This window comes from Chrysoperla carnea, chromosome 5 (assembly GCF_905475395.1).
Source record: "Chrysoperla carnea chromosome 5, inChrCarn1.1, whole genome shotgun sequence".
Lineage (NCBI taxonomy): Eukaryota > Metazoa > Arthropoda > Insecta > Neuroptera > Chrysopidae > Chrysoperla > Chrysoperla carnea.
This window is the reverse complement of record NC_058341.1, coordinates 57,239,517-57,253,467: the sequence shown is the minus strand read 5'-3', so window position 1 is coordinate 57,253,467 and position 13,951 is coordinate 57,239,517. Positions and strand designations below refer to the sequence as shown.

The window sequence follows — 13,951 nt, the reverse complement described above, 5'->3', positions numbered from 1 at the left end:
ATTTATTTAAATAATCAGGCACTCCCCGTAAAATTTCAGTATTGATTTAGTCCAACTACATATAAAAGTATCAAGTCTTTTATCCAAAATTGACCTAGGCTCGTACATCCTTGATAAAATATTTGTAAGTCTGATTACAGAGGGACAGACATCAAAGTAAGTTGATAAAAAGGACTTGAAATTAAACTACGATAATTTTGAATTTAAGAACTATTAATATTTCATAGACGAGCAAATTTTGATGTGATGATAAAAAAAAACACTTATTTTGGCCAAATTGCTTAAATGCCCGTCCCTGAATTATTAAAAAGAAAAATTTGCTATCCAAAATTATAAATAGTTTATTACGTATTTTATTTGAAAAGCTACTAAGACATAATTCACGTCAGACATTTAGAGAGTGCAATGGAATCTTTCCCCAACAATTCCAATGAACTTTTAAAATAGTTCAAATCAAAAAAGAATGCATTCAAGTTTATCGACTCATAATATAAAGGTCACCATATAAAACTATTATAATTTTTCATTGTTTTATATGGATGCAAAGTTGAATTCATGCCAAAGGAAAATCAGTACAAGTAGACATTCTGCCCCAAATCGTTGTTTTTATCAATAACCGTGAGCTAATAACGAAGACAAACTTGTTTGATTCTTATGAGGTAAGTTTAGTAATGGAGAAAAATGATGTTAAAACAGTCGCGTGAGTGTCAAAATTATAGAATTCGAGTTTTTCGATTTTTGGGTTTCAACTTTCGTTTTTCAAAGATGTGTTTTTTCCTCCCGTTTTTATGCAAAAGGCAAATTTATGGTTGTAGTGGGGGATGAAAAATAGAGTATAAATTTCCAATTATATTAAACAATTGTTCAACCCTTTTGACAGGCGCAAATTTTCTGCCATTCGTTTTATAATCGAAAAACTCGACTTTCTACAAGTCGACACTCGAGCTACGGTTAAAATTTCATTTTTCTGTGTTTGAATATTACCTTTATACCATCTTCCAAATGGCAGACTATTAGAACTAGACTCATAGAAATTTCGTTTCATTATGGACCCAAGGTCTATCAGTGTCCATTCAATATTATAAAAGAATTTTTTCATATAATTTTTTTCTGATAAAGTAAACAAAAGCTATTGAATATAAATTGTTATTATGAAAAAAAAAAGGAGAATATCGCACTTGAAACTAACTAACAAATTGATAACAGTTTTAAATAAAAATTGAGTATTTGTGATAAAAAATTCATATATTCTTATTACTTTCTATGAATTTTAAATTTAGTTATGTGTGATTAAAAACGAGTACATTAAAGGTTCTAAGACACTCGATAAATATAAATCTCGAAAAAGATCTAAAATAATGGACATTACCTACTTTAAAATGAAATTCATAGATAAGGAAAATACACAAAATTCTATATAAGGATGAATTTTTTTTGACTTCGAGTTGAGACATAGTAATATCACGATACTCGAAATAAAATTGTATATTAAGAAATTTTATTGAAATAATATAATTAAACAACATACAGCAGACATCGTCAGTAGCTAAATTTATTTATATAACACATTACATAATAGCATTTAAATATGTAAAACATTTCCAACAAATGCAGTAAATATAACACCTACAAAATTGAAAAAAAAAAAAAAGTTTGCAAGACCATCAAACTTTTTGTTCAGAACAGTTCAGAACAAATTATTTCGTGGGTATTTTTAACTTTGTAAAGTAAACAACAACAAAAAGTAATAATAATAAATAAGTGGATAAACAAATTTAAAAAATTCATTGATTTGAAAAAATTGCATTCGTGTCTAGAACTCGAATAGCCTAATTGGTAGGGCGCTTGACATGAATCCAAGAAGTCCGGGTTCGAGTGTATTTTTTTCAATTCTCTTTAATTTTGTAAAGAACTTTTATAATGTGTAATATGAATAAATTTAGCTACTGACGATTGTTGCGTTGCAATCGATATATGATGTCTGTTGTATGTTTTTTAATTATATCCTTAATGAATATAAATATAATTTCTGGATATACAATTTTATTTCAAGTATCGTGGTCTTTATTTCAATGACAAAATTCTAGTTTATTTGGCAATTCATTAATTGTATTTCAGAAAAAATCAACGCACGACAAGCTAAAATTACTGAAATAAGAGGCAGTTAGCCTAAGCCAGATATATAAATGTAAGCTAGACGCCAATAGATAGTACATATCGCAATTATGTCAAGCAAATAGAAAGACAATGTTGTGAAGGATCTAACCGAGCGCGGTAGAGAGAAGCAAGGACCACTTGAAAGGGATAAACTCTGCATAAAACTATAGCAGCAATATTTTAACGCTGCTAACAATTAGCTCAGTTAATTGTTTATTTTTACCTTTTTTTATTAAAATTTTAGTTATTATTTGATCACATTTGTTTTTAGTATTTTCAGCTTTTCTACTTGCAGAATCAAGTAGCTACGAAATCCTAATTAGAATCTTATCTTATCGTTTGAATCACTCCAATGCCAGAACAATTAATTTTCAAAAAAATCTAATCATGGTATAAATTTAGTTCAATGAATGAATCACTTGAAAAAATTCTTCAAAATACGTAAAAGCCTGAATAATCATAATTCAACATAGCTTTTCTACCAAAAATAATAATAAACTTTTTTTGGGAGAAATGTTATCCATTATACTGATCAAATTACGTTTTCCTTGTGTTATGTTTTTTGGTCGTCAGGGAGTATATTTACGGTACTTTATCTATAGAGAAGAAACGTTTTCGGAAAAAGTTTTTTTTCTTTTATATCTTTGACAAAAACTTTTCATACAAGAAAACATACCACAAATGAATTTCATATACTAATGACGTCATGGGAAAATAATGTTTGTAAACAATTGTTTGTATAACTTGTTTTCAAAGCTTTCTGTTAATGAAAAGGCGAAATATTTGAGAGATAATGTGCTGTGTTTAAATATTTTTGATCATTTAAGGTAGTATCATGACGGCTAAAAAAGCTCTACTCATGAAATTTTTGGGATGTTTTGAAAATAACTACAATTACCACCATAATTTTCATTTTTTACTTTTTATAAAATCAAGCATAAAAGTAATGAATATCTGCTGAAATTTGGCTGACAACTTGGAAAATCGTTTTGGTTGCTCTGGGTTGTTCACTTGCTCGAGCTATCGTTATTAAATAAGAACGGAAATTATGGGGACATTAATAAAAAAAAAAAGCACCTGAATAAATTATTGGTAAAATATTTGCTATTTTGAATTCTTCGGTATTCAAATTGAGCAATTTGCTTCAAAACGAAAATTTACTGTAAAAATTGCTGTAAAATTTTTACTTTTTTGAAGCTCAACCAGAAGCCTGTCTATAATTACTATACTGCCATTCTGAATGTTTCCCGATAAAGTAATGCAAAATAATGTCTTCGATAGACTCATATGCTGTGAGCTTTCTACTCCGTATACTCTTGATGCCCTTTTCATATTATTTGACTATTGAGAGTTCCAAGTCTTGTTGTTCATTTTTATTAAAATTTTGCTTTTCTGCAGAAATTTCGTGAAGAGAAATTATACATTTGAATAACTGTTGAAATGTCAATATCAAGGGACTGTACTTTTTTGCATACTTACCAACACAATTATTAATGATTGTATAAAAATTACCACGCATGCGCCCTTTTGAAACCTAGCGCCAGTAGACTCAAGTCCACTTTGCCTTATGAATTCCACATCTCCCGCTGAGGGGAGCGAAAGTAAAAATCTCTTCTTCATGCATATCAGAATATTTTAAACTTAGAAGTTAGAAACGAAATGCACGAAGTGTATAGTAAAGATATACGAACTTAAAATTTGAACATTTTTTTATTAAATAAATAAACAAATATTTCCTTTCCTTTCTTTAATTTGTAAATATTATTTTGCGATGGGACAACCGATGCTTTAATATATTAACTACGATAACAGTCTTTTGAGTTCAGTAGGCGTTGAATAAATAGATGTAAATTTAGAAACCGTAGTAATTTACAACAATACTGTTCAAAGCCAAACAATTTAATAGATTAATCATTGAATTTTTCTTTGATGATAATTAAAGCAATATTATGCTTAAGGCATATTGACTGTATAACGTAATTAGTGATTTTCTTAGAATGAAAATGGTAAAATCTTCGCTAGATACCGTGACAGTATAACCTCGGTTAAAGTTTTTAATAAATTGTATTTATAAACAAGTGAAAATAAACAATTGACTGAGTTAATTGTTGGAATACCCTGTATATACTATGTCGCATACCACACCTTGTATTGTTTTGTGTATTAAAAAAACATTTATATAAAATTTGATAGGGGCATTCTATCCGCCCTTTCAAAATTTCGAAAAAAATTCCAACTTATCTAACAGGTATGAAATCATAATCAATAAATTAATTTTTTAAGCTACCTACAAATTTTCAACTCAGCAGTTTCAGAAAAAATGGACACTGCAGTTTATACATACATCATGTTGGCATTAGTTATTAGTTACTTTGCGGATCATTATCCCTCCTAGAAGCCATAGCCATATACCATCTCCGAAAAGTACTTAAATTTTCACGAACGCGGATTCACCTGACTCTCTTGAAGCGATCACTGAAACGATTTCTTCCTGACGATTCAGGATTTATGATTAGCAACCAATCTTTATACCTGGAATAAGAAGAACAGTTTTTTTTATTGGCCTAAAACCTCAAATTTCGAAATGAGGTTTATAGCAAAAAGTTTAGTTTTCCGGCCCCCATTTTGAATTTTCCTATGTCTATGGCCAGATTGGGATTTCAAAGTTGGTGATTGTAACTAGATGCTTTAATTACAACAATATTTTATCAAAATTCGGGTAGGTATAACAGAAGAAATATGGAGAAATTTTTTTTTTTTTTTTTGCATATTTATAGCGAATTTTGAAAACTTTGCGAATGGACATAAAATCATATTTGAATAGTCAAAAGAGTGAGAAATTTTACTTCCTACAAAAAAGTACAGCAGTGATTTGATATAGGGCAAAAGAAAAAACAATTATTGAGGAAAACCGGAGGAAGGTTGAAAATTTAACAGTTTTCCTCTTTTTGCACAGGGTCTTGGTGGTCGAAAACTTGAGAAAATCCTAGTTAACCATCCTAGAACATCATCTCAAAGTTTCATAAACTTTTGAAACTTTTTCCACCAAAGGCCTCTTTTTCCTATCTTTGGACTGGACAAATGAGACAGCTAAAAATTTCAGCTTGATATCTCTTTTCCTTTTTGAGTTATCGTGCTGACGGGCACACATATGGATATGAACTAAATAGGTGATTTTATAATCACTTATAATTTTGTTCGTATCATAAATATTTCTATGCGGTACAAGCTTGGGATTAAAATTAGTATACCTAGATATATATTTCATTTATACAGGGTATAAAAATATGTTTCCTTTGATTGTTATTTCTTTTAATATCAATTATAATAAAGTTTTATATCTTTCAATTTTTTTATACCATGCACAGTAAAACCTCTTCTAGCCGTTACTGTATTAAAAAATTTCAAGCGATTTTACAAAAAGAATCAAAGCGGAAAATTTTTGATTCATAGCCTGTCAAATTCATTCAAAATAATTAGAATCAAAGGAATTAAATTGAAAAAAATATTTTAATTTCATTCGTAGAAATTCAATATTTTAAAAGAGAAAAGATGAAATTCACTAACTCCATTTATGATTAATAGTTGCTAAAATTCGTTTGAAATTATATCTGCAGCTACTTTAAAGCTACTTCAACAAAAATCTTAAAAATTCGATTTCAAGGAAATGCTATATAAACTTGTAACCGGCACGAATTGAATTCTTTCCGGTTTAAACAGAAACTGTTTTCCGGAAACAGGTTGTAATAAGAATGACTCGGCAACGTGTGTTCCTATATGGCAAACTAGAGACCTACTACTGCAGATAGAGCAGTAGGGCGACTACCAGACGCCATATCGAGAAAATATGTGTTCCTATGTGGCACACTGGAGACCAAACGCGTGGGCCGTTTTTGATGTTATTGTCGTCCATCGATTTGTCTGAGCCTTGCGAGTGCTACTGAATACATGGCAATAATGAAAATTCAATATGGTGGCCACCAGACGTCAATACGTACAATATCATAAACTATGCACAACAATGACGCTTTTTATTGATCATGAAAAGTCATATTTTATGATACTCAATGTGCCTACGGCGCAATAAAATATTGTCGTTATATACTTCAATGTCATTGTGAACAACTTTTACTGTATCTATTTTTATACATACTATGGAAAACTAATTACGGTAAAAACTAAGGAAAACTACTGTGAGTGTGCGCAAACAATTTTTATATATGTAAATTGACTGTATATTTATTGGCGCCATACGCTCTTATCATATTTTCAATTAAGTTGTAAAAAGCGGTACAAACTTTAATTTATTTAACTATTAATGCAAGAATGATGACTGTCAGTGTCTACAAAGAACAGTCTACATTGGTATAAGTATGTAAGGGAGAGTTGACTATATCGTTCGCCCACTAAATTGTACTATTTCCTGCGTTGCCAGATCTCTTCGTTTAAAAAAAAAAAACGGATTATTTTATAACTCACAAATATATCGATAAGCATATTTTAGTACTAATTAAAAACTTAAAAAATTAATTTGTTATAACCTTAACTAACCCTCAATCTTAATCAAAAAAGTGGTCAACCTCGGAATCGGAATCTAACGGAATAAGCTGATTTTTTGTACAAACCTTTATTTTGATAGTACAAATCTTGTCTTACAAATCGCATATGGTCACGCGTGCGCGTCCTTAGATATTCAAGGTCAAAGGTCACGAAAATCAATTTTTTGGGAATATGTCGTTTCTTCTTCCTTCAATCGTATTAAAATTTATTATAAAAGTTGTAGAGGATAAAATTTTCCACAAATTTTCCACGTTGAGCCGTTTTTAAAATAGAGCGCGCAGAAGATAGAATGCTCAGCTTAGCATACTTAGTAGTACCTATTTAATGAATAATTAAGGAACAAAAAGTATAATAGACAGGGTCAATCATGAATCTCGTCTATTACGATATTTTTTTCCTTAATTACTCATTAAATACTACTTAAATAATTATTGAATACCTTATATTTATAAATAGTAGAGTGTTCCACCTTCTGCGCCCTCTATTTCTAAAACGGTTCAACATTCAAAACAATATTTCAGACAAAACTTGTAGAAAATTTTATCCTCTACAACTTTTATAATATATATGATTGAAGGCAAAAAAAACGAGATATTAACAAAAAAGTGATTTTCGCGACCTTTGAGCTTGAATATCTAAGAACGCGCATGCGTGACCATATGTGATTTTTGAGACAACACTTCTACTATCAAAATAAAGGTTTGTATAAAAATTCAGCTTATTCCGATAGATTCCGAATTGAAACACTAAGATGATGGAAGTAACTGTTTGTGGATTTTCTATAGTAATTAGTACCCAAAAGCAATAAAAATCCAGTTTGTTTAACTGTTTAACAAATGTTTTTTAAGAAATTACATGAAATCAAATCGATAAACCGATTTTTGTATTTGATTTTTATAAGAATCAGAATTATCGAAAAAACAAAAATCAGATTTATTTGACGATTAGTTGAATATTATACAGATATCGAAAAATGTTATTCTAATTTTTCGTCTACATGCATGAATTTATAACAAAATTCATCATCAAAGTTGAAAATAAGATACAAATAATTTCTACCACAAGTCTAAACTTGCCTTGGCGCTCGCACTACCTTTAGTGGAAAATATGTAGGTACGATATAGCCAACTCTCCCTTATGAGTGTTTGTGCATGTATCTTGCACGAATAATTTAATTATAAGGGTTGTAAGAGACAGCTAATTATTTATTTTATAAAGGTTAGTTTAGACGGATATAAAAAGTGAAAGTGAAAGCTTAGAAGGGCACGTAATGAAGAATAATTAATAATAAAATCAATTCAGAGCTTTTTCCAATATAATGGAATTTATATGTATACACCACCATGATATGATCGTATTTTCAAGCTCTTGGTATTCATGTACCTGTACATTGTTTGTTGCGTCTGGTGAAATCGATCCTATTAGATCCACACTTGGGATAAGGTTTACAATTGAGATGAAACAAAACATTATGAGAAGATTTTTTGTTTGATTCTTATCATGACAAAATTGTAAAAAAACGAGGGTGATAATGAGTTTAATATTCATAAGTAACAAAAAAAGAACTGAATTTCTCGCTTAATAATAATAAAATCGAAAAATTTATCATAAATTATTTATAAGAAGTTTTGCCGTATATTTTCACATACTAATAATGTTTCATTTCGAATCGAATCGAACGAAGAAATCGAAATATTTATCACAAGTTTTCGATTATAAGTGATAAATGGTGGCGATTATAAAGGTGGAAACGCTGCTAAACTATACAGATTATCCATTCATACTACGTGTCATGCATTTCTTATCGCCTCCACCATATTTTCAAAAAAAAAAATCCTTCAAAAGAATATATAACTAAACACCTCAAACAGTTCCATAAATAACCAGATAAATATTCTAATTAAGATTTATTGAAAAAATTTCGGACAAGATTCGAAAATTTCTACTGAGAATACTGAAATATTTTGTGAAATATCAAGCAAAAACACGTTTTGTACCTAATAGGGGAAATATTTTCATTATTAAAATCAAAAATTAAACTCAATAACATGTTTCACAGACAATTCGGTTGTTGAATCAAAAATAATAATCAATTTTTGCATTTTATTTCAATTCTTTATATAAAATTAAAATTAAATATTATACTTTATTATTTAACGCTAAGAAAATTATGTCTAAAGTCATGTATAAGTAAATATTAGATAATTAATAAATGAATAAAATTTAAAAAAGAATTCACAGATTACAAACGTTATTTGGACACAGTATGCTTTGTTCGTGGCGTAGAAATGTTAAAATACAAAACCAATGTTTAAATATATGCATATATAATTAAAACGATGTTTTACGAAAAATTTTTCTTCGGGCGTTTTCGTTTATGTTTCAAAATGTTTTTTAAAGCTGTATGTAACTTTCAAATTACTGTGAAAAAAAAAATTAAAATAATTTTGTTATAAAACTTATTTGCAAATTATTTCCAAAAAAAAATTTGTTTAAAACCTCATTGCAATCCGATAATTAGATCGAAAAATGGATCAGAATATGTACCTGAATAAAACCTATATCAATTGTTAGGATTTTTCCTTCAAATAGCGATTCTAGCCTTCTCCGATAATTTGCATTCACATTTACTTCGATGAATAACGAATGTAAACGGCTTTTCCACATTATGTTCCGAATAAGCGACCTATATTAACATATAAACGCTAAAAATTAAAAACTTCGATGACGAGTTTGTTGTGAATGTATATTATAAATGTGTTTCGACAACATTAAAAAGCAGGTGATTCGAGTAAAATTTCAAACATTTCGTTTTTTTACGACATGAAAATATAAAGCACTTAATTGCAAAAATAAATCTTTAATACCTAAAATAGTAAATACCTAAGAAGACATATTTTATTATTTTTCTTAAAATCTATCAAAAAATTTTAGTATTAAAATATTTTTCACTCTTAGATACAACATAACAAAAGATTCCTGTAATATTTTTTATTACTAAACACATTGCAAAGTATGAAACATCAACAAGGAAAAACCCGTACATACAATATATTGTTTTTCTTTTGGTTCCCCGTTTTTTTTTTTTTTTTATATTCTATCCCTAAGTAATTTTACCATCATAGTTGGAAGAGTGCTCTCTACGAATGTTATTGTTCATAGTAGTTTCAAAAACTAGTGTATAGTTGAATTCCATCTATATCAAGTAGGTACGCGGGAGTGCGATGTAAAGTTCCAGCACAAATTCAATTCAAATTCAACTTGTCTATCAAGTTCTTTTTAAATGTTAGAAATAAGGTACAATAACATTATCGAAATTTTTATTATTTTAAACTATTTTTAAAATATGCTGTTATTTAATTATATTCGTAATTAAATAGAATTGAAAAGAACGTCCCAATCCCAGCATTAAAACCACGTCCCAATCCCAGCATTAAAACCAGGATCTTTTACATACATGCAAACCGCCTTTAGCAACTTGGCCGCATGTGCACTAATTAGGCACAGTGTGTAATTTTTTCAACTCAACGAAGTCTTGCTTGTTTTTTAGTCAGCATTATTATTATTTATTTATTATATTTGTTTGTTTACTAAATTTTGTATACAAATTTGAACATCGAAATCTTTCGATTATTATTAATGATTTATTTTTATTATGGTGTAAACGATAAAGACAACTATAACTTGTCGTGTTAATCTTAATTAAAGAGATATAAAGTAAGTAAGTAGAAGACATTCCCGAAATTGAGAAAAATGATACAATGCTTTCGGATACAAAAATCAATAAGCATCCAGGAGTTCCAGTTACGAACTGCAAGATGCTCCTTAAAGAGTACATTTTAAAAAACGCCAGTCTTATGTAGAGTGAAGTAATCTTGCTTGTGGTAGAAGACAGATATGGTCTGAGTGCAATCGTAGGGGTTCCAAAGATCTTATATTGCTTGCAAGGGCCTCTATTAGCAAAATTTTTGTAGTTATTACACACCATGGGTAAGGCGGCAGGTACGCTGAACGTCTGGGCCTAGCAAGGTATCAAGACTATTGCAAGAGCTGTCACAGTAAGGAGGAGAAGAATCGATGTCTTGCCTTCTCTGTCACTGCCCAGATGTTGCCATGACAAGATGGACTCACTTGAGCCTTGAACATTTCTTTTACGACCTCTCCGACCTAGTGCCCGTTGACGTTAAAGCTCCTGTTGTTCTTAAACAGCTCTAAATGTTTCATAACGGACCCAATGATCTAAGTGTGTCCCACCTCATGACAGCCACTCTAACCTAACCTGGGATACCCTATTATTCAAAAAAACAGTTTCATGTAAAAAAAAATGGTTTTATGATAATAATTTTGTAAAGTAAAAATATAAAATTATTTTTTGCAATTGTATTTATTCAATTTTCGTCAAACCTTTAAGAAATAATATCAGTTTCCTTTGTTTAGTAGTTCGTTCAACAACAACTTCACCAACTACGATAAAATCTAGATTCGTAGTATTTTAGAAGAGAACTTTTCCTTTTCTTTAAATTTGTATTTTTGGTCGTTTACATACTCTATACGACTATATACATAGTCGACGTATATACTAAAACGTGTGGACTAAAGTTAATCGATATCGAAGCGGCCGGCGGGAGCTTTTACGTACAACGTTGGGAAAATACATACCATATACGACGTAACTATACAACAGTCGTCGTGTCGAACCATTAGAAGGAAAATATTAGTGGTGAATAAGTCTGCATTGCGTTCACTTCATACGGTTCACGAACGTACGATATATATATAGCATATTTTTTTTTATTTTCACAAGAAAAATTCAGTTGTGTCTAAAGAAAAATTTGTTTTTTTAAAACGTGTAAATAAATTTTAATGGAATTAATTATGTGTTAAATTTTCATGTAAGTTTTACAAAAAAATTTTATTTTTCTCTTCAATATTGGCAATAGTTAAAGCATTAATGTAAGTAAATCTGCTCAAGCATAAAGGGAATTTGATTTATTTCTAAATATAGGCAATAAATGATGACATAATGTCGATAAAGTTGCCTATAATTAAAAACAAACGTATAAATTTTTGACATATTTAAAGAACAAATATGTGTTTTTGCGATGAGGTAATGAACTTTAGATGTATTAAACTATTAAAAAATCTTCATGTTTTTTAATTAGAGGCAAATTTTATATGTGTGTACATACATAAAATAACATAATTAAATAATTTATGTGAAAAATGAGGTCACAGTATTATACTGTACATAGTGTTCTGTATAAATAAAGGGTGGTTTGATAAAATAGTTCAAAATATTTAATTCAGGACACTTATAAAACAAAAACTCATTATCTTAGCTAAAAAATTACCATCGAGATTTAAAAATCCATTTTTTTTTTTTTGGAATAAAAGTAATTCAACACATATAATAATTCGATACATATCCTTGATAATTAAGGAAAAAGAAAAAATGTTTAATATATTATGATCTGGCCATATTAAAGTTTCAAATAAAATAATTACTTAGATTTTCATGGAAAACAGTAAGGTCACATAAATTATGAACAAATTTTAATGAATTTGGTAATTGCTAGACTTACAAGGTTAGAGTTTCTTATCTTATAGAGAATTCTAAAATTCTCTATAAGATAGGCGTTTACACATATTTCGGTGACTATTTTTATTTTATTGTGGTAAGTTTTATCACATGGCAATTTTCGTATAATTTTATTTCCGAACAACCTATACCTGTAACCTTATAGTGATTGCATTAACAATTTTTTTTTTCGCAAATAGGAAAAAATATTTTGCAGAAGTGTAATATTTATAGTACCGATTTGAAATACGACACATTTATAAACGTACATACACGTATATATGTTTTTTACCCATTTTCCTTTGATGTAGAGGAAATTAATCAGAGAAGTAGGCTGGAAAATTATACATACTTAATATGTATAATATTACATAAACGAGCAAAGTAGAGGCAACATTTATTACACTTATGTAATGTAAAAAATATATCTTTAGTGAAATATATATTTATAAATGTTTATACATTGAGATTAAGTTCGTTTTTATCTTCTAAGAATAAAAACCGTGAAACATAATCCACAAAAATATTGTTTATCTTTAAATAGTGATACATTTTTAGTACGAGGTTAAATTCTAGAATATTGTAACCTCAATTTATATGTTAAATATTTATGGGCAAGAGTTAAAAATATTGATGTATTTGTAGTTACTCGATTGCATAAATTTGATTCAATAAATTTTATCATAAAACCGTCTCCGTGAAATAAAGCATGTCAGACAATATTTAAGAATTTATTCACAATATGGTTGCATGTTCAAAAGCCTTACTAAAGCTAACCTTGTTAACTACTATTTAATAGCGTAAATTACACGCATTGATCCAAATTCTTGAAAGAAAGATTGATATTCCATCTCAGGCGGTAAATCTGGTTTGTCAAGTATGTTTCTTGTTTCTTAAAAGTGTCAAAAATCAACTTTAGTTTCCAAAAAGAAAAACAGAGTATAGTAAAGTTGAAGTTCTTGAAACTCCAAGTTTGGCTAATTTTAATTGGACCAGAACTTTGCAATTTTTCAAGCAGCTCTAGTTTGTTTAATATTACAAAATTTTAGTATTATTTTCCGCTTTAAAAGTTCAAGATACTCGGCGAAAGCATCTTCGAGGCTACCCTTAAAAAATCTAAGTGTTAAAATGCACAATGAAGCGTTTAAAATAAGTTAGAGGAATGTGTCCTATAATTAGCCCTGTAATGTAATTTATAGCTAACCTATTCGAAATATCTATAACGTCGAAATATTTTTGGTTTCTTTATTAAAGTGTTGCAATATTGGCATGCTAATTTCTTCTGATTTGTTCAAATTTTTAGAACTGTTCAATATTTCTCAAAAGAGATCGTTTAAGTGACCTTGTAAGAATAGGTGAGTAAAATAATCCCGCTGCATTTTTTACCAAACCGTTCACATTGGCATCAATTTCTTTTACATTGGCATCAACGATTAGTATGAAAAACAAAATCACTGGTATAATCATCTTAATCAACACTGTTGAAAACCTTAAAATTTATTATACGCCTATAAAATGAGTTAAAATATTATTCAAATTCAACAGAAGCCAAGAGTAAAAAAAAACAGCCGACGGAAACTAATTCAAAAAAAGAAACTTTACGTTGAAATTTGTCTTATCATAGACAGTAAAATTAATATTTTTAATACAAAACAC

The 13,951-nt window shown here is 28.9% G+C and overlaps 1 protein-coding gene across 1 annotated transcript in view; it reads left to right on the top strand.

Annotated features, from left to right (window-relative positions):
• Positions 1-11,576: 11,576 nt before the first annotated feature.
• Positions 11,577-13,951, top strand: part of LOC123299888 (uncharacterized protein CG3556) — a 33,174-nt gene continuing 30,799 nt past the window's right edge. The window contains exon 1 of the mRNA XM_044882293.1: positions 11,577-11,609. The gene's annotated coding sequence lies outside the window, so the exon portion shown is untranslated. The remainder of the gene's footprint in view (positions 11,610-13,951) is intronic.